Source organism: Schistocerca piceifrons, chromosome 1, assembly GCF_021461385.2.
Source record: "Schistocerca piceifrons isolate TAMUIC-IGC-003096 chromosome 1, iqSchPice1.1, whole genome shotgun sequence".
Lineage (NCBI taxonomy): Eukaryota > Metazoa > Arthropoda > Insecta > Orthoptera > Acrididae > Schistocerca > Schistocerca piceifrons.
This window is the reverse complement of record NC_060138.1, coordinates 1,133,558,106-1,133,577,170: the sequence shown is the minus strand read 5'-3', so window position 1 is coordinate 1,133,577,170 and position 19,065 is coordinate 1,133,558,106. Positions and strand designations below refer to the sequence as shown.

At 39.0% G+C, this 19,065-nt stretch overlaps 1 non-coding gene across 1 annotated transcript; it reads right to left on the bottom strand.

The window, feature by feature from the left end:
• Window positions 1–8,132: 8,132 nt before the first annotated feature.
• Window positions 8,133–8,207, bottom strand: Trnat-ugu. The gene has a single exon. It is a non-coding gene; the product is annotated as a tRNA-Thr (tRNA).
• Between the last annotated feature and the right edge of the window lie 10,858 nt (window positions 8,208–19,065).

The window sequence follows — 19,065 nt, the reverse complement described above, 5'->3', positions numbered from 1 at the left end:
TACATATGTACAAGACACAAAAATTAAGAAACCATACCTAGGTGTAGGTTCTATAAATGGCCTATACATATAAATAAATATTCGGGCCGTCTCTGTACGGCAAGGTATTGTAGAGATGTATGATTACATCACTGAGCTGGTATGAGAAAGACGTATATATTGAGTTCTGTCAGTATTGTGTTAAGTAAAAGTTCTTATATGTGGGAGTTACAAGCTTTTCATTCTACTACTGATCTACATCCTAATTTCGTTCTCCCAACGCCATGAGGACTTGTTTTAAAAATTCAGCTCTTCGGAGAAGAAACCAACTGGATAAAAGAATAACTGCTGCAGCCACAGTGATATTGTTGGGGAGAAAATGTAAATTACCAAGCCGCACTCTAAAACTAAAAGATTGACAGTTATTTAATGTTTTAGAATGCATGTATGCCTAAGCATATTTCTGGGCAGACAGTTTTTGGTATGGCTTACATATAATTGCTCCATATATATCTGTCTCTCTCTCCAACCAATATAACTTGTGAATATTTCAGAAGACCTGAATGAGAGTCCTCACAGCTTCAGCACACACCCTGCTGCAGAAAGAAAATCATTCTGGAAACATCCCCAGGCTGTGGCTAAGCCATGTCTCCGCAATACCCTTTCTTCCAGGAGTGTCAGCCCTGCAAGGTTCGCAGGAGACCTTCAGTGAAGTTTGGAAGGTAGGAGACGAGGTACTGGCAGAATAGAAGCTGTGAGGATGGGATGTGAGTCATGCTTGGGTAGCTCAGATGGTAGAGCACTTGCCCGCGAAAGGCAAAGGTCCCGAGTTTGAGTCTCGGTCCGGCACACAGTTTTAATCTGCCAGGAAGTTTCATATCAGCGCACACTCTGCTGCAGAGTGAAAACCTCATTCTGAAAACATCTCCCAGGCTGTGGCTAAGCCATGTCTCCACAATATCCTTTCTTCCAGGAGTGCTCGTTCTGCAAGGTTTGCAGGAGTGCTTCTGTGAAGTTTGGTAGGTAGGAGATGAGGTACTGGCAGAAATGAAGCTGTGAGGACGGGGCGTGAGTCATGCTTGGGTAGCTCAGATGGTAGAGCACTTGCCCGCAAAAGGCAAAGGTCCTGAGTTTGAGTCTCGGTCGGGCAAGAAAGTTTTAATCTTGCAGAAGACCTGCTTTCTAAAATGATCCAATTCACATTTTTTGGAATGTGAACACTTTTTCTGTTTCTTGAGTGCTTAGTTTCCCCCCGCACAGTCATCCCACTCTGCAACTACAGTTTAGAGAGTTCATAGTGTTACTGTGCACAGAAGCTCTTTGTGTATTGTGATAGCTGCTTCATTTTGAACATAATGGAGCTGAATTTCTTACAGGCTGAATTAATATGCTGTTTTCATTTCAGCTTATTATCCATGTCAATGGTTAAGAATCTAGTGGAATCTACTTCTTCTAGCCTTTTTCATCCACCTCTAAGTCCATGTGCTCTGACTTATCTTTCTTTCTGAACACTGCAGATTGTCCAGTTTTAAACCAGTTTATTTTCCATGGGCCATTAGGCTGTTACACTTACAGAAATATATGCTCTTCCACATTTTGGTCACTGCTCAGTAGTGTCATGTCATTCACATACAATATATTCTTCCTCGAACAGTCCATGGATGTACTGCTGGTCCATAGTGTTCAACGGGCACAATATTTCGGCAATCAGACATGTTGCCATCGTCAGGTGCATCAGTGCACCTGATGTTGATGACATGTCTGATCACCGAAATATTGTGCCCGGACACACCTGATGATGGTGACATGTCTGACTGCCGAAATATTGTGCCCGTTGGACGCTATGGACCGGCAGTACACCCATGGACTGTTCGAGCAAGAAATACGCTGGGAGAAACTGAAGGATCAAAATATTTTCTTTGCTCTCTCTTCAACAACTGTATCATTTATGAACAGATTAAACAGTAATCAACCTGTTTCTGACTGGCATGTGTTCCTTTACATACATACTGTTTGCTGTTGTACAAGTATGACTGTATCCACTCTCCTGCTTGCCTTGAATGCCACAGCTTTCGAATTGTTGTGTCAGTATTGCTTGTGATGATGATGACAAATGCTATGAAGAGATCCAGAAATGAAGATACAACTTTTCTCATCTAAAGACCATATAACATTTCCTGTGAGATTGGCAAATGCTGATTCTGTATATTCACCCTTTCTGAAAAGATGCTGTGATGGTACAAGGATGTTGTGTTTGCCAGATAAACAACCAATCTGTTATTCATAAACATCTCCAGCAGTTTTGAGAAAATTGATAGCAGGGAAAGCCATCTGTAGTTGTCAGGTTCATCATTATCCCCTTTCTTGTACTCTAGCATAACCCTGCTTAACTTTAACTTTTCTGGAAAAATTCCATCTCTGTCAGAGCTGTTTGCTACCTTCAGGTATGCTACGACTATTTGTTCACTTACTAGTCGCATTACATGATTCAATATTTCCTTACCACCAGCTGGTTTCTTTCTTGGCCTTTAGTTACTGTATAGTTCATATTTTGTGATACAGTTCATCTTTTGTGACTGGTTTCAGGAACATGATGCTGTATGATTGTGAATGGTTTCAAGAACGTGATGCTGTAGCTTATGATTTTTTGATACCCTAATACCCTTCTTTCATTCTCTACCACATTTATATAATTGCTGTTGAGTATATTTGTTATTTCTTTATCATTTGCAACCATTGTGTTTTCTATCCCTTGACCTGATTTCTGTTTCTTTGTTTGATCCATCTTTTTCCTTTCTTTCAGCATTAACTGTATTCCAAGCTATGTTCATCTTGTTTCTTGAGTTTGGTATGGTGGTGTTAATTGCTCTTACCTTTCTTATTACACTGAAGAGCCAAAGAAACTGGTACACCTGCCTGATATTGTTTAGGGCCCCCGTGAGCATACAGAAGTGCTGCAACACGACATGATATGGACTCGATTAATGTCTGAAGTTGTGCTGGAGAGAACTGACACCATGAATCCTGCAGGGATGTCTATAAATCTGTAAGAAAGTGAGAGGGTGGAGATCTCTTCTGAACAGCACATTGCAAGGCATCTCAGACATGGTCAATAATGTTCATGTCTGAGGAATTCAGTGGCCAGTGGAAATATTTAAACTCAGAAGACTGTTGCTGGAGCTACTATGTAGCAATTCTGGACAAGTGGGGTGTCGCATTGTGCTACTGGAATTGCCCAAGTCTGTCAGAATGCACAATGTACATGAATGGATGCAGGTGATCAGACAAGATGCTTACATACGTGTCACCTGTCAGAATCGTATCTAGACGTATCATGGGTCCCATACCACTCCAACTGCACACGCCCCACACCATTACAGGTCCTCCACCAGCTTGAACAGTCCCCTGCTGACATGCAGGGTCCACGGATTCTTGAGGTTGTCTCCATACCCGTACACATCCATTCACTCGATACAATTTGAAATAAGACTCATCCAACCAAGCAACATGTTTCCAGTCATTAATAGTCCTATGTCAGTGTTGACAGGCCCAGGAAATGCGTAAAGCTTTGTGTCATGCAGTCATCAAGGGTACACGAGTGGACCTTTGGCTTTGAAAGCCCATATCATTGATGTTTCATTGAGTGGTTTGCACACTGACACTTGTTGATAGCCTAGCAGTTTGCAGAAGGGTTGCACTTCTGTCACCTTGGACGATTCTCTTCAGTCGTCGTTGGTTCTGTTCTTACAGGATCTTTTTCCGGCCGCAGCGACGTTGGAGATTTGATGTTTTATTGGATGCCTGATATTCATGGTACACTCTTGAAAGAGGTGTATGGAAAAAATCCCCACTTCATTGCTACCTCGGAGATGGTGTGTCCCATCGCTCGTGTGCTGACTATAACACCACGTTCAGACTCACTTAAATCTTGATAAGCTGCCATTGTAGCAGCAGTAACCGAACTAACAACTGCGCCAGATACTTGTTGTCATATATAGACATTGCCAATCACAGTGCCATATTCTGCCTGTTTAAATATCTCTGTATTTTAATACGCATGTCTTTAATAAATAATAATAATAATATTTATTCAACATCGAATAATCAAATACAATCCCTAGAAATAATACAGTTTCAGGACATCATACAGATTATTCTTCTGAATACGTCAGTTTATAAATTACAAACTAAAGATTTGTTTGTATTAATAAATTTTACATTTTGATGCATTTTACATTTGGTAGTATTCAATCACAATATTACAAATGTTGTTGTTATCAACATTGTATTAGTTGTAAGTTACTTAAAACTATGAGTTTGACATACTTATGAAGCACTTTTCATACAGATATAATACTCGTCTAGGGAATAAGAAGGGTTTTCAATTAGAATTCTTTTTAGCTGATCTTTTAATTTGTTAGTAGGAAGGGTTGTGAGACTTTTTGGTAGGGCATTGGCTAGCTTCGGCCCAGCATGAAGTGCATTTTTTTCATATAAAGCTGTTCTGTGGCTATCTACATGGTATATGAACTTTTGCCTTGTATCGTACTGGTGCAGGTCACAGTTGAAATTTGGATTTATTGTTTTCACAAGCAATATAACTTTCAATATGTATACACCTATAATGGTAAGCACACCTAATTTTGGGAACAGATTCCGACATGATTCTCGAGGTTTGGCACCACAAATAATTCTGATAGCTTTTTTCTGTAGTATTAATAATGTGCTTAGGTTGGCTTGAGTTGTTGCACCCCATATTTCTACAGCATAGTTTAAATTTGATGAGAATAGGGCATGATAAGCAGTTTTTAGTACACACATGTCCTTACAATATTTGCTAATCATATTTATAGCAAACACATTCTTCGACAGCTTACGTGCTTAGGAATCAATATGCATGGCTCATTTGAGGCTGTCCTGGATTGTAATTCCCAAGAACTTTGACCATTTTTCCTTTTTTACAATGTCATTTCCAATGGATAATTTCATGTCAAATTCTATTTGTTTCCTTGTGTTAAATTCCATCATTGCAGTCTTTGAAGCACTTACATTTAGATGGCTTTCATTAAAATACTTGACTATTTCAGTAGTTACACTGTTGCACAGCACCTCCAGATGCTCATAGTCTTTGTTTTTACACACTATTGATGTGTCATCTGCATACAATATTTTTGTACAGTTAGGAGAACAATACTGTATATCATTAACATAAATCAAGAAAAGAAGGGGTCTTTGGCACTTTAGTATATATTCCTGTACTTCTCTTGTGATGCTTTATCTTGTCAGCTTCACTCATTCCTCTCAGTTCCTTTAGTTTCCTATGCTGTTCTATTTTACACTGGTAATCCCACAGTGTTTGAACCTGCAGTATTTTCATGTAGCTTTGCTGTAGGGAATGCTACATTAAAATGATATTTAATTGAAGCAATAAATGGATCATATGTTTCATTTGCATTTTATGACTGGGATTTTAGTCCACAATTCTCTACTTAATATTGCTCAACAGATGTTCATATTTTGCTCACTGATGATCCTGACTTCATTGGTTGTTTGTTTTGATTCTGGTATGTCATTTTCCATACCATATGCAAAAGTATATCAGCTGTCCATGATGACCAGCTATTTCTGTTTGAACTGCATATGATTCATATCACATCTACCAATATCAATAATGATATATCTAAAAACAAAGATGATGTGACTTACCAAACGAAAGCACTGGCAAGTCGATAGACACACAAACAAACACAAACATACACACAAAATTCAAGCTATTTCTGTTTGAACTGCATATGATTCATATCACATCTACCAATATCAATAATGATATATCTAAAAACAAAGATGATGTGACTTACCAAACGAAAGCACTGGCAAGTCGATAGACACACAAACAAACACAAACATACACACAAAATTCAAGCTTTCGCAACAAACTGTTGCCTCATCAGGAAAGAGGGAAGGAGAGGGAAAGACGAAAGGATGTGGGTTTTAAGGGAGAGGGTAAGGAGTCATTCCAATCCCGGGAGCGGAAAGACTTACCTTAGGGGGAAAAAAGGACGGTCTGCTTGTGTCTGTATATGCGTGGATGGATATGTGTGTGTGTGCGAGTGTATACCCGTCCTTTTTTCCCCCTAAGGTAAGTCTTTCCGCTCTCGGGATTGGAATGACTCCTTACCCTCTCCCTTAAAACCCACATCCTTTCGTCTTTCCCTCTCCTTCCCTCTTTCCTGATGAGGCAACAGTTTGTTGCGAAAGCTTGAATTTTGTGTGTATGTTTGTGTTTGTTTGTGTGTCTGTCGACCTGCCAGCGCTTTCGTTTGGTAAGTCACATCATCTTTGTTTTTAGATATATTTTTTCCACGTGGAATGTTTCCCTCTATTATATTAATATCAATAATGACATTGTCAAAAAGTGTCATGACTTTGAAAAGTCACTTTTGTTGGTGCAGAGATTGACACCTCCATACCAGTAATGAAACCTCCACACATATCAGTGCTTCTCTTCAACGGTATTATGAAAAACATAGATTGCTACTCATCATAAAGATGACACATTAACTTACAGACAGGCACAATGAAAAGACTGTTACATACAAGCTTTTGGACAAAGCCTTCTTCAAAAAAGAAAAACACTCACACAATCACAGAAGCAAGCACATCTCATACACACATGACTGCTATCTCTGGCCAAACTGAATTTTTATTTACTGAAGAAGGCTTTGGCCAAAAGCTTACATGTAACAGTCTTTTTGTTGTGCCTGTCTACAACCCAACATATGACTTGTTTCACGGCAAGTAGAACTATACCCTTTTCGTAATATTGTTGATATTCCAACCTGTACTTTTCATTGTTCAATGTTTCTCTTTATATTAACTTGTAATAAGTTATCATTTTTTCCCAAGGAGGTGCAGATCTCACCTGGTAATATGTATACCAAAATCCTCATGTGTCATTACACAAGTAGTTTCAAAGTCTTTTACTTTCAGTGTGGGTGAAGTCACACCTTTACTGTTTTTTTAGGAGCTTTCCTGTCTTGACATATACAGAAACTCCGCCACCTTAGTGTTTTGATCTATATAAGCAACTGGATAATTTATCCATTTATTGTCAGATTACCTTTCTGATCTTCAGTTAACACATGCTCATTGATGCATATGTCTGGTTGCAGTTCACTTAGGAATTTATAAGCTTCCAATTTCTTGTTAACAATAATTGATTATTCTTATGTAGTGCTTTTATGTAATTTGCCTTTTGCTGACTTACATGTTGTAGACTGTGTTCTGATAGCTTATTTTATAATTCGTGCTTTTTTGGATGGTGCAAGGCCACAAAAATCATCTGTGCTGCTCTCATTTGTGAATTTCCACTTGCAGGTTACAAACCATTGCTGTATTTACTTGTGGATGTTTTAGTTGCACTGCTTCCTTCACCGTGTTCTTACTAGCCACAACCAATTTCTAATTTGTGATTGCCTGATGTGTTCAGTGGAGTACTAGAATGCGAGAGGGATGTTACTGTTATATAGTTGTTATCCCACAATACATGAATAATTAGTACTTATCTTTAATCTTCCACTTACAAGAGAAAGATTTTGGAATATCTCTGAATCACAATAAAATTCAAATTAAATCTGTTCTATGATAATTAAATGGACACCCTAGCTGCAAACAGGCATTGATGCACTTCATTGGGGACATGTTGAAAATGTGTGCCCTGACCGGGACTCGAACCCGGGATCTCCTGCTCACATGGCAGACGCTCTATCCATCTGAGCCACCGCGGGAACAGAGGATAGTGCGTCTGCAGGGACTTATCCCTTGCACGCTCCCCGTGAGATCCACATTCCCAACATGTCCACACCACTACAATCGTAGTGCGCCTAATAGATGTTTGCCCATCATACTCATTACTTGTGGCAGATTAATCTACCAAGTCCTGTACGAGTTCGGGCACAGCGTGTGCATTCACACAAGAAGGTCAATGGCCAGGAAGCCATATTTTAACTATATATGACGGTAGTATCTGTTCCCGAAAGAACAGTTACCGTGGATGACCATGCAGCTTTGCTAGAAATGAAATGATAATTAAATGGACACCCTAGCTGCAAACAGGTGTTGATGTACTTCATTGGGGACATGTTGAAAATGTGTGCCCCGACCGGGACTCGAACCCAGGATCTCCTGCTTACATGGCAGACGCTCAATCCATCTGAGCCACCGCGGGCACAGAGGATAGTGCGTCTGCGGGGACTTATCCCTTGCACACTCCCCGTGAGATCCACATTCCCAACATGTCCACACCACTACATTCGTAGTGCGCCTAATAGATGTTTGCCCATCATACTCATTACTCGGGGCAGATTAATCTACCAAGTACTGTACGAGTTCGGGCATAGCGTGTGTGTTCGCACAAGAAGGTCAATGAAGTACATCAACGCCTGTTTGCAGCTAGGGTGTCCATTTAATTATCATTTTATTTCTAGCAAAGCTGCATGGTCATCCACGGTAACTGTTCTTTCGGGAACAGATACTACTGTCATATATAGTTAAAATATGGCTTCCTGGCCATTGACCTTCTTGTGCGAACGCACACGCTATGCCCGAACTCGTACAGTACTTGGTAGATTAATCTGCCACGAGTAATGAGTATGATGGGCAAACATCTATTAGGCGCACTACGAATGTAGTGGTGTGGACATGTTGGGAATGTGGATCTCACGGGGAGTGTGCAAGGGATAAGTCCCCGCAGACGCACTATCCTCTGTGCCCGCGGTGGCTCTGATGGATAGAGCGTCTGCCATGTAAGCAGGAGATCCTGGGTTCGAGTCCCGGTCGGGGCACAGATTTTCAACGTGTCCCCAATGAAGTACATCAACACCTGTTTGCAGCTAGGGTGTCCATTTAATTATCATTTCATTTCTAGCAAAGCTGCATGGTCATCCACGGTAACTGTTCTTTCGGGAACAGATACTACCGTCATATATAATCTGTTCTATGTCTGTTTGGATCAGCTCACTTTTGCAGACTAATATGCAATTGCTCTCCCCTTCATCTCTGCTCCTTTTGGTTTAAGTGAGTTCATAATTTGCACTTGTCGGATTAGCAAGTTGATTTTATAGGATTTCATTTGCTCTCCTCCTCTGACACTTTGTTTATGGCTTTAAAAACTTTGTAATTTTGTTACCCTGTCAAATTTTCTGTCTATACCTCATTTTCTTGACAAGTGGGTAAATATGTTTTTGGCCAGTAACTCCTTTCCTAATGCATTTAAGTGGAGTCCATGAACAGCATGGTATCTTTGCTCTAGGCAGCTTAAGTTGATAAGTTTAGTGTTTTTAAAGTGAATGCACATTTTTATAATATGTGGGGTGTTTGCAGTACTGATTTCACATTTTATGCACAACCAAGATGTTAAATCTTATAAGTGTTCCGATGTTAGTACATGGCAAATTGAACTCTTTCTTAAGCTTATTACTACAGCATGTCAAATCTTGTTGATCTGTAAAACAGCCGAGAGTAAAATTGAATAGAAGCAGGGATAAAGGATGGATAATTCCTGGGATTAAAGTATCTTGTGCTAAGAGCTGAGGGTTCTGCCTAATTTAGAGAAAAAACCGTATCAGAAGGTTGAAACTCCATTACCACCAGTGTTTTAAAATCGTTCTGTCTTTTTTTAACAAAGCAAAATACAAGCACTGTGCTCAAAAAATAAAACTAAGAATAAGACAAAAATATTGAAATATTATTAAATAATATGCAAACAAAAATACTTGAAACTGAAACACCAGATGACAGCTCTTGCATAAATAATGACACATGCAAATCACTGCTTACCAAATCCTGTGATTACTTCCTTACAGTGGCAGTAAAAATTGCACTAGATGTAGCTACCTTAAGTGTCCTGGTGTATTAACTGATAATATTCTTGTTATTCTCGCAGGCAAGTTGTACAATTCCCTTGACACAATATATCAGTGGTCCATCTGGCTGCCATCTTCACATGAAACACTGTTTAATAAGCTCTCTGACAAGCTAACACTGATAGCATTCTCACCTGAAGAAGGTGGCTAAATTTTGTGTCAAGATGATTGTATGATCTGGCTCCAGACTCAAAAAAAAAAAAACATCGTTGCACTAGAGTCATTAAATTTACTCCCGCAGACACTGCATACACCGCCGATAGACATTAGCTGAAAAATTTGTAACCAGTAAGGAGATTACAACATTCATCAGGTCAATAGCAAGGATTAGTTCTGTTGGTTATAATGGTGTTTCTGACAGAATATTGAAGTTTTGTGCTGATTTGATATGGCCATGTTTTGTGTTAATGAATGATCCACAACATTTTCTTACAGGTGGAAATATGCGGTAGCAACAACCATCTATTAAATCACAGATAAAGAAACCACCTCCTTTTATAGAGGTATTTAATTCCATTCAGTCATTAAAAAAATGAGAAAATGGTCTATGATGGAATAGTGGATCATATATCTGATGAACAGAACTACTTTGTTAGTAGCCTGATTTAGCTATCAAAAGACAGCAATGTTCTATGACACACCGTCTCAAAAGCTTTTATTCTGTTGTCTGTAAGTTACTACTTATCATCTGTGATTTTACCATATAAGGCTACACTCAGACAAATTTATGTTAGATACTAGTGGAGAAACCTGGCATTGCCCATGTATTTGCTCACAGCTCTGCATCCACACCTGTACTGCTCAACATCTGGCCTTGTGCTTAATGTTTATGGTGTCATATTTTCTGAACTAAGTGTCGTACAGTGATATAAAGTTATAGGTACATTCAGTGGTATATGTGAAAAATGTCTGTAAAATGTGTTGCAAATACAATTCGTAGTAAAGAAGTAATAAATTAAAAGGTCATGCCTCTTGTGGTACCTTTACTGCACGAATAGTGGAATAGCAGTAAGCGATGAGCATCTTTCATTTCAATGTTTTGTAGGTGCTGTCAGTGAGGGGGGGGGGGGGGGGGGGGGGGGAATTCACAACGGTTTCAAATTACATGTAAAGTTTTGTTTGTGGCAATAGGCTAAGTGCTCTCATTCTCAAATACTACATAAATAAAGTCTGGTAAGTCGCGTATCATGGGCTGCTCTTCTTTACCATCCTCACCCCATCCTCCTGGTGGGTAGGTGTTTCTTGCCCTCACAGCAGTTGTCACCTGACAGTATGGTATACGTGTGCCAAGTTTGGTTGAAATTGGTCCATCTCATCCTTTCCACTTTCTGTGCCCAGTTCTTCTCACTTCTCTGTCCCTCCCCTCTTCCTCCCTCTACCTGATCTTGAGCCTTCTTTATTGTTATTGGAAATTCAGATTATGTGGCAGTATTTTAATCATAATCCAAAAACCATAAATACATCTTTTCTGTTTGCTAACAATGTTTCCATATTATACAGGGATATTCTAAATGATGGACCCATTTTCAATATTTCGTATTTACTCAAGCAATCCAAAATGAACAAGCTTTATACCAATGAAAAGAGGAAGTTTCAAAGTTTCTTTTCATAACATTTGATATCAATTTAATAAATTTAATAATTTGTAATTACTTAGTTTTTAATATTTATTTAATAATTAGAAATGTTATAAATGTTCAATGTGGCCACTGTTGGCTGCACGGCAAACATTGTCGCGGTAGCCAAACTCGTCCCACACATGCAGAAGCATATCTGCTGTTATTGAGTGCATGGCAGCAATGATCCGATTCTGCAGATCATTCAGAATGATTGGTAGAGGTGGGACATAAACAGCTTCCTTCACATAACCCCATAAGAAATAGTTGCAGCGTGTGAGATCAGGAGATCTCAGTGGCCGGAAGTGCAGAGCCGGGTTCTCGAGTCCCCTGTGACCTATCCAGCACTGAGAAAGGGAGTCATTCAAAAAGTCTCGTACATCATGGTGCCAATGGGGTGGAGCTCCATCGTGTTGGAAAATGAAGTCCAGGGAATCTTACATAACTTGAGGGAACAGCCATTGTTCCAACACTTTTAGGTATGTGATTTCCATTATGGTTCTTTCAGCAAAGAAAAATGGTGCATAAACCTTTGTACAGGATACGGCACAGAACACGTTGATCTTTGGTGAGTCTCTTTCATTTTGCAATGGTGGATGTGGATTTTCCAAACCCCATATTCGAACATTGAGTCTCTTGACTTTTCTACTAAGGTGAAACATCACTTCATTGCTAAAAATTACATGTGTCATCCTCCATCTTTGTTAGCACATAACCACAAAATGCAGAAGCTTCTCTTTGTCATTGGGGTTGAGAGCCTCCACAAGTTATAATTGGTAAGGCTTGTACAGCAAACGCCATTTCAGAACTTTCCATACAGTTTGGGGTATTCCAGGTTCTCAGTTGATTCTATTGGTAGACTTACTGGGACTGTGCACAAAACTTTCTTGAATCTGTTGGACATGATCCTCTGACACATGCGGTCAGCCTGTGCTTTTTCCTTTGCACACACTCCCAGTCTGTTTAAATTGATTGAACTGACGGCTAATGCTTTTGCAAGTTGTTGGTTGAATACCGAATTTGGTATGAAATGCTTGCTTCACAGTCACCATCTCACTCATAACTGACACTGAAACGGAATGAGGGCCCTATTGCCGTGCGAACTCTACTGGCCGCTTCTTAAAACATCACCATCCACCCACCAAAAACTTTGGAACTTCCTCTTTTCACTGGTATAAAGCTCGTTCATTTTGGATATGTACTTGAATACATACAAATTTTTGAAAATGGGTCCATGTTTAGAATAACCCCGTTTATTTTACATATGTTAACAATATATGTACACAGCCTATACGTGTCCAAACATTTATTAATTTATCAATCCATCGATTGCATTGTTATTTGGTTCCTCTGTTTCTCACAGTGCTGATTCTCATTTGTTGGGAACTTAAATGTGCTTCATGCTCTTCGTCTGTTTCAGTTTTTTGCTGTTCTTTTTGTTTTTGCTATTTTGCTTCAGAACTGCAAGATCTCTTCCTCTTTTTGTCTTCCTATCATTGTCTAAAACATAAATCAAATCAACTTTTTATTAATAAATACACTTTACACACTTTTCACACTTTATTTTTGGTTTATATTCAGCCACTGTAACCCTCTGACTACTCACATTTCACTGTTTGTTTTTATTCACTCAGTGCACTACTTTTTCGGTTCCTCCCTTTTTCGCTGATAAGAATCTGATGTTCAAACCCACGATGGGTCCTGCTTTATATACCCCCTACCACTGGGTATCCTCACCAGTGACAAATGTCAGAACATACGAAAAAGGCTTTGGATGGTCCATAATGTTCCAGAACATTTCACAACATTTAAAAGTGTTCTGTAATGTTCCACAATGATCTGAGATATTCCTGAACATTCCACAACATCCTGGATCATTGTGGAACATTCTGGAATGTTGTTGAGTGCTCTCAAGTACTCTTGAATGTCCTGGAATGTTCTCAAGTACTCTCAAATGTTCTAGAAATTTCTAGAAGGTGAAACTTCCCAGGCCTTATATCTTCAAAGCATGCCCTTCAGGTAAAAACAGCAACTTTCTTCATGGATGGGGGATAGAGGGCTACTACACCATATAACTTCCTTGATCATACTGGGAATTGTTTCTGACTTTTAGCGGCATGCACATTGTACACTTACTTTTATTATATAATGTTTTGTGACTAGGGCCTCCCGTTGGGTAGACTGTTCACCGGATGCAAGTCTTTTGATTTGACACCACTTCGGCGACTTGTGTGTCAATGGGGATGAAATGATGATGATTAAGACAACACAACAGCCAGTCCCTGAGCGGAGAAAAACTCCAATCGAACCTGGGCCCTTAGGACTGACATCCTGTTGCACTGACCAATCAGCTAGCAGGGGCGGACATTATACAATATTGATATTGATTAACATATCTATCTTTGAAATTTTCTGGTGAATTAAAACTCTGTGCAAGGCTGGGACTTGGAACTTGGGACTTTTGTCTTTCATGGGTGAATGCTCTATCAACTGAGCTATCCAAGCACAACTCAAGACCCACCCTCACAGCTTTCCTTCTGACAGTACCTCATTTCCTACTTTCCAACTTCACAGAAGTTCTTCTGCATGTCAGCAGGATTAGCACTCCTGGAAGAAAGAATACTGTGGAGACTTGGCTCAGCCACAGTCTGGGTCATTATTCCCAGAAGGCGGAGGAGAAAACTTCAGTGAAGTCTGAGAGGTAGGAGATGAGGTAAAAGGTCTGTCACACAGTTTTAATCTGCCAGGAAGTTTTAAATCAGTTCACGCTCAGCTCAATAATCAAAATTTATTATGGATATTTATCTTTGCCAGAAAAAACTTTTCTTGCTACTGACAGTCTGCATTTAATATCATCTTTACCTCTATCACTGTCAGTCATTTATTTTGCTGCCTGAGGCCCTTCTATTTCTTTTAGCTGCTTGTTTCCTAATCAAATTCCCCAGCATCACCTGACTAATTCAAACACATTTCATTCTCTTTATATTGCTGATCTTCCATGTCATTTACTATCTTAATTTTGACAAAACTTAAAGTTTTCATTTGTACTTCCTGAACTTTATTTCTTTTTTGAGATTTCCACATAATTACATACACCGTTTGCTCTATATGGAGACTAAATGAAATGTTGGATAGGATTAGAACTCTGTGTGACTTCCTCCACAACTACTGCTATCATTTCATGTCCTTCAGCTCTTATAATTGCAGCCTAGTTTCTGCACAAATTGTAGATAATTTTTTGCACTTCACATTTTATCCTTGCTAATTGCAGAATTTCACCCATGTGGGGTTGCTAGTCCCCCATTGGGCGCCTCCCCGGGTGGCGGATTGGGGAATGCTCTCCAGATATGGGGAGTACCGGGGAAATAAAATACCCGGGGTGGACCAAAACTAGCACGGGTAGGGAAGACTCGTTAAGCCATGGTGAAGGCAAATCCCTAGGGGTAGAGTACCCCAAAATCAAGACTCCTGGTCCTCCAGGTTGGGGGTTGTGCAGAGGGCTACCAACCCACTCATGTAAAACAATGGCCGGTCAGGACACTCAAGGTATGCCTCGGAAACAGGACAGAATTTACTGGAACAGAAATTGGCAAAGTTACAAGGATTTCTCTTTTGGTTCGTGGAATGTCAGAAGTCTATACCGCCCAGGAAGCGCACAAATACTAATAAACGAACTAGGAAAATACAAGGTACAACTGGTAGCGCTCCAAGAAATAAGATGGCAGGGAACGGGATCAATGAAAATAGGAGACGGGACAATAATGTATGGAGACTGCGGTCAGCGCCATGAATTTGGAACGGGCTTTTACATTCATAAAACAGCAATTGACACAATAAAGGAATTCAAATCAATTAATAACCGAATATCACACATTACAATTCAGGCCCAGTGGTTTGATATTACATTTATAAATGTTCATGCATCCACAGAAGATAAGGAAGATGACGTGAAAGAAGAATTTTATAGTCAACTGGAACAGACATATAATTCAATAAGTAGACATAACGTAACAATAGTGTTAGGAGACTTTAATACTAAAGTAGGAAAAGAAGAAATCTACAAACCAACCATTGGGAATTACAGCTTACATGATGAAAGTTCAGAGAATGGTGTGCGACTCATGAACTTTGCAATGGCAAATGGTCTCACATTAAGCAGCACAAAATTCCAACACAAACACATTCATTTAGGGACATGGATATCACCAGATGGAAAAGTAGTGAACCAGATTGACCATGTCGCCATCCAAAGACGATTTCAAAACAGTATTAAAGACGTTAGAACTTTTAGGGGAGCAGATTGTGAGACGGATCATATGTTAATCATAGCTCAAATGAAAATAAAGCTAAAAAAGAAACAAAGTACAAATAGGGTTGAAATTAAAAGGTACGATGTAGAAAATCTGGCAGAAGAAAAAATAAAAGAAAACTTTAGGAAAGAAATGGAAATTAACCTATCGGAATCTAGACTGACACATAGTGACCAGCAAGACGTGGAAAGTAGATGGAGACACCTCAGAAACAGTATTCAAGATGTAGCTTCCAAAACTATAGGTAAAAGAAAACGAACTAACAAAATCTGGTTTAACATAAAGTGCCAAGAAAGAGTACTGGAGAGGCAAAATGCGAGGAAGGCATGGTTACAAGACATGGACAATATTACACTAAAGGAGAGATACTATAAAATCCGCAAGGAAACACAACGAACTCTAAGACAAGAGAAGAGAAAACACTACAACAACATGGTAAGAGAAGCGGAGGATGATTTCAAGTATCACAGAGCAAGGCAGATGTACCAGAATATAAAAAAGTCCTTGGGAAAATTCACTAAAAGGGAACAGTTTATAAAGGACCATAATGGGAAAATACTTACAAACAAGAATGACATACAAGAAACATGGAAGACATTCTTTACACAGCTGCTCAACTGCAATGATCCACAATATTACTTTACATTTGAAGAACCAGATACAGTTGATATACAAGTCACCACACCATCAGTAAATGAAATAAGACAAACAATAAAGAAATTAAAGAACAACAACGCCTGTGGGGAAGACCAGGTATATGCTGAGCTTTTAAAAAATGGAGGACCACAATTGGAAATAGAACTACATTCCTTAATTGAAACAATTTGGGAGACAGAAAACATACCGGCCGATTGGAAAACTGCAATTATATGCCCCATCTTTAAGAAGAATGATCCCCTTGTCTGTGATAACTGCAGAGGAATTGCCCTACTGGATGTCACGTATAAAATTTTGTCGATGTGTATACTACACAGACTGATTCCCATAACCGAAGAACTGATTGGGGACTACCAATGTGGTTTCCGCACTAACAGATCCACTTTGGATCACTTATTCACATTGAGACAAATAAATGAGAAGGCATGGGAATTTAATGTAGATATCCATATTCTATTTATAGACTTCAAGAAGGCCTATGATAGCATACACTGACAGACACTCTTAAACACCATGAAAGAATTTGAAATACCATTAAAATTAATCAAATTAGTTAAAATGTGTTTGGAAGAAACCATATGCAAAGTTAAGACACCTGCAGGAGTGACTGAAAATTTTAAGGTGTACACAGGACTGAGACAAGGGGATGCCATCTCACCTATTCTATTTAATATTATCTTAGAGAAGATTGATAGAGAATTCACCAAAACTAATCCACAAGGGATCCAACTGCAGGGACAGAACATTACTAGACTTGCTTATGCAGATGATGTAACCTTAATAAGCACTTCAAAAGCTGAATTAATCAGGATGATGCAAAATTATTACAAAATAGCTGAGAAAGCTGGACTTCATGTGAATGAAGAAAAGACAGAATATCTAGTCATAAGTAAAAAACTCCAAAAGAATACACCACTGACCGTAAATGGTCTCACTTTCAAGGCAGTTGACCACTTCAAGTACTTAGGGAGTCTTTTTAGCAGAGACAATAGAGCAGAAATAGAAATAGACGCCCGTCTAGCAGCAGCTAATAGAACTTTTTACAGCTGTATCAAAATTTTAAGGATGAGATCACTTAGTACTGAATTCAAAATCCGTTTTTATCAGTCAACTATTGTACCAGTAGCATTATATGGATGTGAAGCTATTACATTCAGGAAAAAAGATGAAGAAAAACTGTTGATATTTGAAAGAAAAATACTAAGAAAAATATTTGGACCAATCTTCGATGAAAATGTCATGGAGTGGAGGATAAGGAAAAATGAAGAACTACGGGAGCTGTACAAACATAGTACCATTGTGGAAATGTTAAAGAAGAGAAGACTGAACTGGGCTGGTCATGTAGCAAGGATGCCGGAGAACAGACTACCCAAAATAGCATCCACTAAGAAATTAGAAGGAAAGAGAAGAAGAGGAAGACCTCGAATTAGGTGGATGGAGAATACCCGGGAAGATGCAGCTAGGATGGGCATCAACTCTGATTGGACAACAATTTCCCTGGATAGAAATAATTGGAAGAGGCTCGTAGAGCAGGTGTATGGTCGATAAGGCCTTAGCCACGTGTGAAGGAAGGAATTGCAGAATTTCAAAGAGTGTTCCAGTAGCACTGTCAAAAGTTTTTACTAAACCTTCAAATAGTAAAACTGCAGGTTTGTCTTTATTCAACATATCTTTTAAGGTGACTCATAGGATCAGTATAGCCTTGTATGTTCTTTCATTTCTTCACATGCTAAATTATTCTTTTTCCAGGTTGTCTTCCAAAACCCCTGCATAACCTTATTGAAACTGTCTCTTTTTAATGTTTTATTAAGCATAAGACATTTCCTGCTGGTAACCTGCAAACCATCTGTATGATTATTATATTATTTCCCAAACCACTATTGTGATGCACCATGCAAAGAGCTATTCAACACCATATTCATTAACCCGTGCCTAGAAATTAAATCAATTTTTGTGTACATATTTAGTCACTCCTCCTTTCCTCTTAGTTGTACTACAGCAGCAGTGTGATATTATACATCAGGATATTTGTATTTCATTTCATTTCTTTCAATTTGATGTCATGATAAACACAACACATATGTTGACATTTCATCTGGCCTACTATTTTTCTGTATAGAAGTAAGAAGTTCATCCTTTTTATTAATGATGCTTCTGATGGAAGATAGGAAATGAATGGTCTTTAAGATCCATGGCTTGTTCCAAGCTGTAGATTTTTTTTTTTCTAATAGCTGTTTGTTTTCTACGGTTATGTTCCCCAGCTGAATTTACCTTAAGAAAGGCCAAAGGAACTTACTGGAAATCACTGAGATAGGCTGAAGGCTGCTTGGATCAGACTAGCTGCTTCTGGTAATTAGCTGGGCAAATAGTCTCATATCAGAAGGACTGAGGTGCAAACCATATAGTGTATGATGTACTTGAGTGAGGAGAAATGCATGACTAAACCATATGTAGATACAGGCAGGTTACTCCATTCTTGTGATACTAGTCCAAGAGAACAGCAAATTATCAACCATCAAGATGAAATTGTTATCAGCAAATACAAAGTCCCAAAGGTGTATGGTGGCCCCATGTAATGCC